This window comes from Aethalodelphis obliquidens, unplaced genomic scaffold (assembly GCF_003676395.1).
Source record: "Aethalodelphis obliquidens isolate GAN/ISIS:26980383/991018 unplaced genomic scaffold, ASM367639v1 scaffold27, whole genome shotgun sequence".
NCBI lineage: Eukaryota > Metazoa > Chordata > Mammalia > Artiodactyla > Delphinidae > Aethalodelphis > Aethalodelphis obliquidens.
The window spans coordinates 20,161,229-20,174,562 of record NW_020837971.1 but is presented as its reverse complement, the minus strand read 5'-3'; positions in this window follow the sequence as shown (position 1 = coordinate 20,174,562).

The following is a 13,334-nucleotide window of genomic DNA, read 5'->3' as shown; positions in this document are numbered from 1 at the left end:
CTTGAAAACCCCCAATTAACAGACTTTTCTCTGTGTGACCTAATTCAGAGATCATTCAGTGCAAATAACTTTTTTCCCAGGGGTATTTGTGGAAAAAAAAATTATTGACAATTGTTTAATATCATAACTGCCTGAGGCAGTAATAACAGTTATGGCAAAGAGGAGTTGACCAACAAATTTAAAAGAATAAGCTGGGGAATATGGTATTCATATGGGATTTTGAAAAGCTCCAACATATTACTGGGAATCCAGAGGTTCATGTATATGGTCAGGGATGTGCCCATGTCCAGGAAAGACCTGAGAAGGACATAAGCTCAGGCTTCTGGCTAAACTGGAGGCTCTGTACTATAGGAAGTGAAAGTAAACTGATCACTGTAAACTACCTCTATGAGTATTGAAGGGATACCCCAACACACATGGAGTGTCTGCCAAGGGTGGGAAACGTGGAAGCTCAAGCCTTTAAAGAAATCTCTGCCCAGTAATTTGCTGACTAGTAACACAGCAAAGCAGAGAATTAATGGCACTAAATAGTAAAGGATACAGACTTTACAGATTTAATTAGGGAAAGTCACTAAGTAAACAAACAACAAAGACAATAAATTGCAGCAACAACAAACCCTGTTGCATGGGAGAAGCGTTCTGATTTCCAGAGTTGCCACTTTATATTATTTTAAAATGTCAAATTATCAACAGAAAAGTACAATGTATGCAAAGAAATGAATGGAAACTGGAATGGGGTAGGGGGAGTCAATATCAACTGTACTTGAAGAAATGAAGATGTTAGATTCACTAGACAAAGGTTTTAAATCAGCTCTTTTAAATATTTTCAATAAACTAAAAGAAACTGTGTCAAAAGGCTAAAGAAAGGTATGAGAATGATGTCTTACCAAATAGAGAATATAAATAAACATAAAAATTACAATGAACAAAATAAAAATTCTGGAGATGAAATGTATAATAATGGATGAAAACTTCATGAGAGAAGTTCAACCACAGATTTGAGCAAACAGAAGAAATAACCAATTAATCTGAAGATAGGTCAATTGATATTACCCAGCCTGAGGAACAGATAGAAAAAAGAATAAAGAAAGATTACAGAGCCTTGAGAACTGTGGGACACTATAAAGCATAGCAACCTGTGCATAAGAGAGTCTATAGAATAAGAGGAGAGAGACAAAAGGGAAAACAGAATATTTGAAAAATTGTTGTCTGAGAACTTTCCAAATTTGATAGAAGATCTGAACATACACATCCAAGAAGCTCAGAAATTTTCACATAGTATAAATACAAAGAGATCTAAACACGTTCACATGATTACAAAAAAATGTTGAAATATAAATACAAAAGAAATTTGAAAACTATCAGAGAGGTGACTTACACAAAATGGATCTGCAATATAGTTATCAGCTGATTCCTCATCAAAAACTATGGAGGCTGTATTTAAAATGCTAAAAGGAAAATACTATCAATCAAGAATTCTCCATCTAGCAAAACTATCATTTTGAAATGAAGAGTTGTTTAAATTATTTAAATTTCATATGATTATTGATAATAGTTACATTTAAATCTACCATCTTATTATTTATTTTCTATTTGCCCATTGTATTTCTATTTGTCCCATTGGTTCTGGGTTCTCACTTTTCCCCTTTCATTAATTTTTAATTTCTCTGTTCATTAATTGACTACTTTTTACAATTCAATACAATTTTTGTTGGCTTACTGACTACACTGTTTTGTTATTGTAATGTTTGCTCTAGGGTTCATAGTATACATCTTTGACTTACCACACTGTCCACTATAGTCTTTTATGTTATAGTTCCATCAATTCCTATAGTATAAGCACCTTACAATTGTATACTTCCATTTCTATATTTACAGCTTTTGTGCTACAGTTGTCATAGATTATATATTTACCCAGCATACATATAGATATATATATACACATTCTCTCTCTCTCTCTGTTTCACTACATATGTTATATGTTACATTATCATTACATATGTTATAAACCCCATACTATATTAATTATGTATAACTGCATTGTTAATATATGTAGCATTTAATTTTATCTTGAGACATTTCAGTAATAAGAAAAATCTTATACACTTACCCACGTAGTTACCATTTCCAATGTTCTTAATTTTTTCATTGATTTATATTTCCATTTGACAAAAGCCTAAAAGACTCCCTTTCATATTTTACAGTGCAGGTCAGCTTGTGATTAATTCTTTCAATTATTCTGTGACTAAAATTTACTTATTTTACCTTTATTTTGAAAAGGGTTTTTGTTGGATATAGAATTCTAAGTTTATTCGTTTATGCTTCATTTTTCTTTCAGTAATGATAACTCAGTACTAATATTTCAGAATATAATGACTTATTTCTTCTCACTTGCATTTTTTCTAGTTCCAAATTGGCACTATCCTTTCCTTTTGCTATTCTGTACATAGCAATAGCATGTTTTTCTTTCTCTTCATTTCATTTATTTCTGTTTCTTTACCACTGGTTTTGAGCAATATGATTATGATGTAAGTGTAGTTTTTTACATATTGCTTATGCTCGGGGTTAATTCTTTGCTTAGGTTCTGTGGATTTATAATTTTCATCAAATTTAGAATATTTTCAGTAATATTTTCCACATATTTTTTGTCCTTCCTTATCTCTCCTTTGGGGACTGCAAATACACCATCTGATCAAGGAACTACACTGCTGAATATTATCTCACAGTGTCCCTGATGTTCTGCTTACTTTTTGTTTTGTTTTGTTTTGAGTTGTTTTGTTCTCTTTTGGTTTTATTTTGAATATTTTATATTACTATGTGTTCAGCTCAACTAAATATTTTTGCAAGGGTTAATCTGGTGCATATCTTTTATCACAGACATGTTAATTCATATCTCTATGAGTACTATTTGGGTCTTTTTATGTCTTCCATGTTTCTACTTACCATTTCCCATATTTGCAGTACATATATTTAAACTATATCACTATCCTTTTCTGTTAATTATAAAATCCATGCCAGTTTTCAGTCTCTGATATTGTAAAATTTATATATTTATTATATATATAATTATTGTATTATATATTATATATATATGTATACGTGTGTGTGTGTGTGTGTGTGTGTATATATATATATATATATATATATATATTTATTTATTTATTTATTTATTTATCCCCAGATCCTGGCACAGAGATCCTAAAGCACTTGTAATTTTCTAAATGATGGGGTGAGAGGAGCATCACTTTTTATGCATAGTGGGACCTTTTTGATCATTCCTGAATTTAGGTCTATGAGATGACTCTTGGCAGGCCCTAGACAGAGTCATGATGGGGGCTTGTTGCCAGAGGAATCAACCATGTGATTAGAGGGTAGTAACTTTCACCTTAACTCTGACCTCTGGGAAAGAGTGAAGCCTGGGATTGAGTTAATCATCAATGCCTAAGGATTTAACCAATCATGCCTACCTAATAAAACCTCCATAAAAATCTTGAATGAAAGGTTTAGAGAGCTTCCAGATTAGTGAATGCATTCTTATGCTGAGAGGGGGTGCATCCTACCCTCCATGGGGACAGAAACTCCTGGGCTCAGGATGCTTCCTGACCCTGCCCTATGTACCTGTTCATCTGAGGTAGTTAGTGTCAGTATAAAATTTAAGGACATGCAGTTGGTATCCACAGAGAATGAGATAATTTTTTGGTGTGGAAAACCCACACATTTGGTGTCAGAAGTGTTGTGAATAGAAACATGACAGTAGTAATAAGGTCATATTGATTAATTTTATTTCTGCTTCTTTGTATGTGGGTTAAAATTTTTATTGGATTCAAGACATGGTGAATTTTACCTTGTTGGATGTTATATATCTTTTTATTCCTATAAATCTCCTTAAGCTTTGTGGTTGGATGAGAGAAGTTACTTGGAAACAGTTTGATCTTTTCAGATTTTAGTTTTATGACTTGTTAGAAAAGTCCACAGCAGTACTCAGTTTAGAGCTAATTATTTCCCACTAGTGAAGGAAGTTTCTTGAATACAGTACCACACGTTAATGAATTTAAGTCTGATTGATGACTACAGGTACTATTCCTGATCTGAGAGAGCACAGGAATTTTATCTCTAATGTTTCAGGGTTGTTCTTTCCCTAGTGTCACGTAGTCTTCTCACATGCATGTCCTAAATATTCAGGGAAGACCTCCTTTAGATCACTAGACTTCTCTCTAGATGTAGTTTTCTATTCCCTGGCATTATGCCCAGGAAACTCTAGCTGCCATGGTATTCCTAGGCTCTCAGTTCTACATCCTTAATTCAGCAAGTCTGTCAATGTGTTCATGAGTTTCCATCTATGGTGGTGAACTATATGCATCAAATTGGCTAAACTATATTACCCAGCTCTTTGTTCAAAAACTAATATAGATATTTCTGTGAAGGTAGTATTTTGTAGATGTGATTAAAATTTACAAACAGTTGACCTTAAGTAAAGGGGATACTCTTGATGATGTGGGTGGGCTTCATCTAATCAGTTGAAGGCTTTAAGGGCAAAAATGCAGGTTTCCAAAAAGAGAGGCTTCTGCTTCAAGACTATAAAATAGAGATCTTTCTGGGGTTTGCAGCTGTCACCCTGTCCTACAGATATCAAATTTCCATGTCCTTCTACAACTGCATGAGACAATTCCTAATGAAATAGATTGATATTTTTATCCTATTGGTTCTGTTACTCTAGAGAACCTTGACTCATACTACCATACCTGTATCTTGCTCTGGGAACTCTTCTAAGATAATGAACTGAGGCAATCATAAGACTCATCTCATTTGGTTCTCATCTGTCAGAGATTGCTGTCCTTTTTCCATTATGCCTGGTGTCTTTAAACCCATTGTTTCATAGGTATTGTCAAATTCTGTTTGTTTCAGGTGAGAGGGTAAATCTTGTTCCCATTATTTCTTCTTAGAAGTCTTTAGCAAAGTTCTTGATTATCAGTCTTTTCAAGATAGCTTTTTACTTTTGAGGCCATAAGCACTTCTCTAGTTACTCCCTGCTGACTGCTGTCCACTTCCATATCATGGACCCCATTTCTCCTTTGCTTCTCTTTGCTCCCAAATACTTGCTGTTTCAATTTCCCCTTAACTTTAGTTCCCACTAATCAATCCCATAATCTCTTAATTCCAGTGACCCCCTTGTTCCCACATTTTCTCTAGGGAAGAATCTATTTTTTAAAAACTACAAACCCACATCCCCAAACTTAAAGACTTGGATTGTCAGATACAGTCCTCTTCATTGTCACATACATCTCTCAGCAGGAAGTGGCATTTCTCTCAGGATACATGTCAGGGTGGAAAGAAGAGTCACTAGGATACTTTGTGTTGTTTCTGGCATTAACACGCAGTACAACCTCAGGTAGTTCATTTCAGTCATCGGTGTCTTTTGATGTTCTAATTTATTCTTTACCTTTTTAGACTCCTATAAAGAGGTTATCTACCTGTTATCCTTCTATCTATCTATCTATCTATCTATCTATCATCTATCTACCTATCATCTATTTATCATCTATCTACCTATCATCTATCCATCTATCACCTCTTTCTGTCTATCTATCTATCATCTATCTCTCTATCTATCATATCTCTCTATATATACATTCATGTATACTTAAAACATCTAAAGAAGAGTTTTAACTTCTACTTCGAAAGTAATCTACTTGCATTGCTGTGGAGAGTTTGGGGAGGAGTTCAAGAACATTTGAACAAAAAGAAAAAGAGAGACCTATCGAACCAGCAGGCCAGAGAATAGCATGGTACAGCCAAATTCTGCTAAATATTCTTGGAAGTTTTAAGAGGCCTTTTGATCCTGAGTAAATGTGTTGTGGTTGACTTAGGCAGTCCTGCTAGATTGTGTTTCCTGTTCTTCCAACCTGTTAAAGTGTCTTACAGATTCAGTCCTTCTCTGTCACTTAAGAGTTAACTGAATAGCAACTTGTCATGCTTAACAAAGCTGATTTATTTATCAACTGGATGGTAGGCACCAGTTTCCCAGTAACTTTTCAAGAGTAAAATATTGAGGTCATCATTGAATAACTTGGGAAATGAGAGCAAATGAAGAGAGAAATGCTGGGTCAGGCCTTACATTTAAAAATATCACTAAGAAAAACATCATCATCTTGAAGATGAGAGCACCACAAGCATTTATGAAATGTCTAGAAAACTACTATGAGGTAGCCCTAAAATCAATGGAAGACGTTAAAATGTCTCTGCTTCTAGAGAAAAAAGAAAAGTTTAGCCAGAAAAAAAATACACATGGTGAAACTTCTGCATGTAGTATTTTAAAGAAATGTAATTCATGTAAATCATTTCCTATACTCTCTTACTTCCAAGGCAATCAATATATGTTTGTTAAATTTTAATGGAAGTTTATTTTTCCTCTTATGTTTATTTCATACCAAATGTACAGTGACGTTCAGGGTATTTTATGTGCTCTTTCTGTATCCCTCTGTTTATAGTACATGAGATCTTAAGTACAATGAATAAACTCAAAATATTAATGTCCTTTGGATGATACTAAGAGCATAATTTTGTGTTTTTTTTCAATCTAGTCATTTTCAATATTTACTATAAGGATACATGCTATTGCAATAATGAATAGTAAAAATGAACCTCAAATATATTTTCAAATTCATGGGAAAATTTGATGTTTTATGATTCTTTTCTCTAATTGCAATGACAAGGAAAAGATTTAATGCATATGTAGTGGGACAGACAGTGTTCCCAAAAGATAATTATCTACATGGAATCCCAAAATGTGACCATATTTAGAAACAGGGTATTTGCAGAAGTAATTCGTTAAGATAAGGTCGTACTGGATTACATGAGCCCTGAATCTAAGGACTGGTGTCCTTATACAAGGTGGGGAGGACACACAGTGATGCACACAGGGAGGGAGGCCATGAGACAACAGAAGCAGAGATTGGAGTGAAACAGCCACATGCCAAGGAATGTCAGGGACTGCTGACAACCAGCAGAAGCTAAGACAGAGTCACAGAACAGATATTCCACAGAACTTCCAGAAAGAATCAACCATGCTGACGCTTTGATTTCAGACTTCTGACCTTCTGAACTGTGAATAAATTTCTGTTGTTTTAAAGCCACCTAGTTTGTGATCATTTGTTACAGCAGCCTTAGGAAACAAATATAAAATATTCCAGGTACATTAAGACAGTAGTAAATTTTACTCCATTTTCATTTCTAGAAACTTTGCATAATCTAATTTCTAAATCAATATAAAAGATATTAATCTCCCCAAGTTGTAGAATAAATTACTTTTCAAATGTTATTTCCAAATATTACTATTCAAAGTTGTATTTTTCTACTGGAAAAAATACATAGTAAAGAATCATTTTTAATGTGATTTTTAGGTCAGTTTTGTTCAGTGTCTCACTCCTGACAAAATAGGAGACCCTGTCTTCCAGTTAAATGTGTGACTTCAATGCAGTGTATGTGGTGGTGCACTTCCCAGGCATCCCACAGAGGGGGAAGCACTCATTCCAGAGCTGCTGGGAGGGTTGACACAGGCAGCTCTCAGCTGAGTCCCTCTCTGAGACTTCCCCTTGGTTGAAGAAAGCCACTTTGTTCCATGGTCAGGACTCCTCCGAAGGGACAGCCCATACAGAATGACTGACCAATGTAGGCAGATAAAGTCCAGCTGCTTTGCCCCATCTGGGACAGAACTGGAGTGTCTTTCCAGCTTTAGAGCTCCCCAGAGAAAAGGGTTGGCTGGGATACTTGTGCAAGGGCCGAGCAGTTCACTTTCTCCTCTGCTCAATCCTGGTTCCTTCCTGCTCAAAATCACGTTCATCCCATAAGCACTTCTCAATACACTTCTTGCACACAAACATTTGAACATTGATCTCATAGTTTACTTTTCATGAAACCCAACTCTATCATCTGGGGATGAGGAGAAGTATATTCAAGACCTATTCAGGCCACCAATTAATCTTATTTAGAAAAAGTCTTTCTAAAGACTTTCCTACTGCAGTTTCCTCCCTTACAAAATGAGTAATTTATACTCATTTGTTATTTGGTTTGGGCCCCCTCTAGCTCTACACTGCTGAGAAATTCTATTGATATCCTACATATTTCTCCTTAGATCATACAAACTCAAGATAATGAATCATGGTAGCTATTCATGTTAATGATAACAGAGCAATACATATTTTCTGATCCACAAATTATGTAAAATTTAGTCTTTCTTTGTAAAATAAAGAGAAGTATATTGATGTAAAATAAAGAGAAATACAGTGAAGAACTCTTAAATATGAGAAAGATAAACTATATTTTGAGAAAGAAAAATATTAACTTTGAATTTCAAAACTGTGACCAAACTTATGTAAATCACTTTTAGACTGCAAACTTTTATACTGTAAACATCCAAATATTGGATGTAATAGAGATATAAGAGATAGATGCTGCATTTTGAAAAAGTTATGACCTCAAATTTTCCTGCCAATTTATTGGAAGTCTTCTTGAGTAAACCTGCCCTCAAAATAGATTGTTGAATAAGCAAGTGCAGTAATTCATCTTCTGTGATTCTGGTGTTTAAAGGAAATAGCTACCTCTGGATGAGAGTTGTGTAACAAGCTCACAATCAGCTTTAGGATGCCATATTAAAGGTGACCTTGACTTATTTAGCTGATTAGTAAATAGATAGTTTATAGAGTTCAATATTCTCAAGATTGATCAGAAAAGGAAACTTTTAATATCCTTAATGGGATCATTAGTGATATTTCTAAATGAAATTCGATTGAAGGACAATCTCAATAAACCTTTTTTAGGTCTAATAGCATACCCCTGGGAGAGTTAGTAGCTAGTGTAAATTGGTGCCTATTTCCTTTATCTAGTTTAAATAGATAACATTGAATATAAATTAGAAGCATTGCCTATTTTCTAAACTTGACTTTTGTAAAAATAAATGTATATACCTTTATAAGCTCAGGAGTATTTTATGGGAAGTCATCAGTACTTTTGAAAAGTTGATATATTTTTCCATGGATAATAAAATTTTGATTTGTGAATAATTACCACAGATGATGAAGTATGGTTTGAGATTCTGAAGTCATCAGGAAAGAAAGCATCATCAAAAGAAGCACCTTATCAAATAGTGGGACTGTTTATATTTTCTTATGCTGCCCCCTAAATAAATATATTCTGTGGTTCATGGAAAGAACTCAAGAGAGAGGTCAGGGATTGCTGATATTTTTTCTGAAACTTTGCCAAGTACTAGGAAACATAATCTTCTGAGTCTTACACTGCTCTTTTCTTAATTGGGAAATAATTGAATGTGCCTTGTTCTCTCTATAGGATCCATGTACAAATCAATCAGATAATATGTGTGAAAGCAATATGAAAACTGCAAAACAATACCTAAACAAAAGATATTTGAGAGATATCACAATTTAGTATTCAAACCTGACTTCATATTGCTCACCTAAGCATCAGGAAGAATTCTTTGGTTATAGTGAGCTCTTGTTTCTTGCTAAAGTAAATGAAACAAGCCTAAGGATGTGCAAGTTTGCCTTATAGCTAAGACCTGTGAGGTGGCAAGTCGATATTATTTAGTTTATAATAAACATGCAGATAGGATATTAGGTGATTAGAATAAACAATAATATATGCAATATACAATTATATATGCAATATAAATTTCTCATGGCATATGCTAAAATGAAAAATAAATGAAAACTCCAAAAATCTATCAAGACTAATAAACAAATTTGCTAGGTCACAAGATACAAGATCAAATTACAAAAATCAATCCCATTCACAATTGCATTCAAAGAGAATCATATAGCTAAGAATAAATTATCAAAGGAAGTGTACCATTTGTACACTAAAAATTACAAAACATTGCTGAGAGAAATTAAAGACCTAAATATATCAAGAGATATTCTACATTCATGGTTGGAAGACTCAATATTGTTAAGACATCATTTTCTACTCAAATTGATTGAAACATTTTAAAGAATCCCTGTCAAAATCCCTTTATGCATATCTGTATAAACTGAAAGTTGACTCAAAAACTATACAGAAATGAAAGATGCAGAAGACAAAATAGTTTTAGAAAATATGAACAAAGTTGGAGCACGCATACTACCAAATTTCAAAAATGACTATAAAGTTATAGTAATCAAAATATTGTGTTATAGGCAAAAGAATAAGCTAGGTCAATGGAACATAACTGAGAGTCCAGAAGTTTATCTTTATATTCATGGTCAACTGCTTTTTAACAAAAGTGCCAGTATAATTCAATGAGGGAAATAATTGTTTTTTCAACAAATCATGCCAGGACAAGTGGATATACCTATGGAAACAGAGAAAGAAAAGAAGAGGGAGGAAGAAAAGAAGAAGGAGAAGAGAAAGAAGAAGTAGAAGAAGGAGGAGGGAGGGGTAAGGAAGAAGGTGGTGGAGGACGAGGAGAAAGAGGAAGAAGAGGAGGAGGACAAGGGTAAGGAAAATCTTCACCCTTACCTCATGCCATACACACAAAATATCTCAAAATATGTTATAAACCTAAATAAAAGATCCAGTCATATAGAACTTCTAGAAGAAAACATGAGAAAATCTACCTGACCTTAGATTAGATGAAGATTTCTTAGGTGTGACACTAAATGCACAATGCTATAAAATATCACATTGAATTGTGATTAGCCTAGGGAGTACTAGGCATGCATAAGGATGGCTAGTTTTTAATCAAGAAATTTTAGAGAAAGGTGTGAGCATTAGAACCATTTAAAGATGAATTTGATTGACTCTAAATGTAGTGACTTTCCTAATGTATAATAACAGGATGGAGGCATGGCTTCTCGCTGCTCAACAGCCAATAAATTGAAGGTCAAGCTTCAGTAGGGAAGAAAGGTACTTTATTCAGAAAAGCTGGAAATCTGAGGAGATGGTGGACTTATGTCCAGAGACTAACTCTGATGATTATGCTTAGCCTTGACAATTTTTAAAGGAAAAAGGAAAAACAATCTCAGTTAATCATTAAGACAGAAGGTCTTCATCATCTTTGCATTGCATGCAGACCTGCTGACTTCACCTGGTCTTCCATGGGACACTGTCTTTCTCACAGCGTCTGCCTCCAATTGGATGTTCTCTTGCCCTCATGGTCCACATATGCCTGCGAGGTCCACCTGCAGATTTACTAAGGGGAAGCTAAGGGTAGAGGGTCATTCTTTAATTACTTTATTCTTCATTCTTACTGCTTCTAATCCAGGAAAGGAATCAACAGGTTAAGTAAGGTGTTGGTATATTTTATAAAGGAGAAATCAGGAGTTAAAGTTAAATGTTGCCTAATGATCTCATCTTTATCATTAAGGTCTAGAGAAAACAGGAATGATCAAAGAGAAAAGAAGCAAAGGAGCTGCTCACACTAACACAGTGTGTAATTAATCATCCACTCAGCATTACAGGCATTGTATTGCATTGGAGAAACAAGGATAAATGCCATTCCCTGATCTGACATAGCTCCCAGTCTAAGGATGAGGTAGGAAAGTTGAAGAATACATAATAAGTATGATGCAAGTTCAGAGCAATGTGCCTGTGACAAACATGGAGGTGAGGGAAGGTTTCCTAAAGTAGGTTACAACTGAGCTGAATTTTTAAGAATAAATACAACTTCACCAGACAAAGAAAGAAGGATGGGATGATATAGACAAAGAGTGGTTCAAGGGCAGAGACACACTCAAGTTCACAGATATGTATTTACCACTATGTGATGAACATTGTACATGCTGTAAATATAACAGTGAACATAATAATATATATGTAAATTATATATGTAGAGTTTGTTTGAAAATAAATAGTAAGGGAGACATAAAGCAGAGAAGTGATGTATGGAATAGAGTGAGGAGGAGGATCACCATTTCAGTTGAGGTAAACTGGGAAGGTCCCACTGAGAAGGTGATGTTGAGTGAAGATGTAGAGGAAATAGTGAGCATGTTGCTCTAGGAGAAACACAGTGTCGGTAGAGGGTACAACACATGCAAAACCTTGAGCACTAGTAAGCCTGGCAGGTCCAGGAGTGAGACGGTCAGTGAGGCTGGATGAGGATTTACATAGAGAATTGAAGATGAGATCAAAGAAGCAACGATTTGATCTGAGAGGATAGATCACACAGGGTTATCTATTTTTGAGGAAAAGGGACAAAACAGCCCTTTCAGAGCTCTATACCAATTTAATATAGCCAGAACATAGCTCAAGGACAGCAAGCATGATGATTTCCCGAAATACACAGATGTCTATATTTGTTCAAAAGAGTTCCTGGGGACTCCTGTTGTCTTGGTGTAATTTCTAATAGAACTATATTTTACTCTCAAAAGTGTGCAACTTTGGTGATAAAATGTTATGGTCCCCCAACACATGATGAATATACTTTTTGACATAAGGAGGAATGAAAAGTGGTGAGTCTGAGAAAGAGCACATGAGTACAATATGGAGATAATTTGTTCAAGGCCAAGATGGAGGCTGGGGGACCATTTCTGTGATGTCAGAGAAGTCTGCTGAAGGCTTGAGTTAGTGCAGCCACTTAGGCTAATGGGGTGATAGGAGAATCAGCAGCAGAGAAGTGTATACTCAAGTTTGATGATTCTATTATCCTTTGTAATTTTCATTCCTCCAGAGAACCTGGGTATGTGTGTATTGGTGGGAGAGTAGGGTAACTATGCTGTCACATGTTGGTGAGTCTAAAAGGACAGTGACATTTTTGCCTTAAAAAAAGACTCATTTGTTATCTAACTGGAACTGTGAAGGGGTGTTCCTTAGTATCCCCCTTCATAATGTGAGCAATGGAACTGTCTTCAAAATTCGCAACATTCAGATATTGTTAGATGATTTGGTTGACTGTTTTGGAATGCTATGCAAATACAAAGCATCCTACTCAAAAGTGCTTAAATCTGCTGAAAGCCTCTGAAATGGAGCATAACTCACTATTAACATTACAGTTTTAGACCACAGCAACTCTTATGTAAGTAACTTCAATCTCATAAAAAATTCACAAGCAATAATACTACTTTAATTCTAAGGAACTCCACCAGACAGCTGAATCAACTAAATAGCCTAAGTTTCTGTCTTCTTTAGCAATCTTAAAATCAAATAAACCTTAATTTTGTTTTTTTTTAACAAATTTTACATTTGAGAAGACTATTAATCATGTGCAGGGCAAGGGAAGGAGTTAGCATTAATTAAGCACCCGTAATATGTCAGACAGCATTTGAGTGTTATCTACTCTATCATCCTGATGACCTCAGGATATAAGTTTTAACTGATTTTCCAAATGAAGAAACTGAGGCTCACAG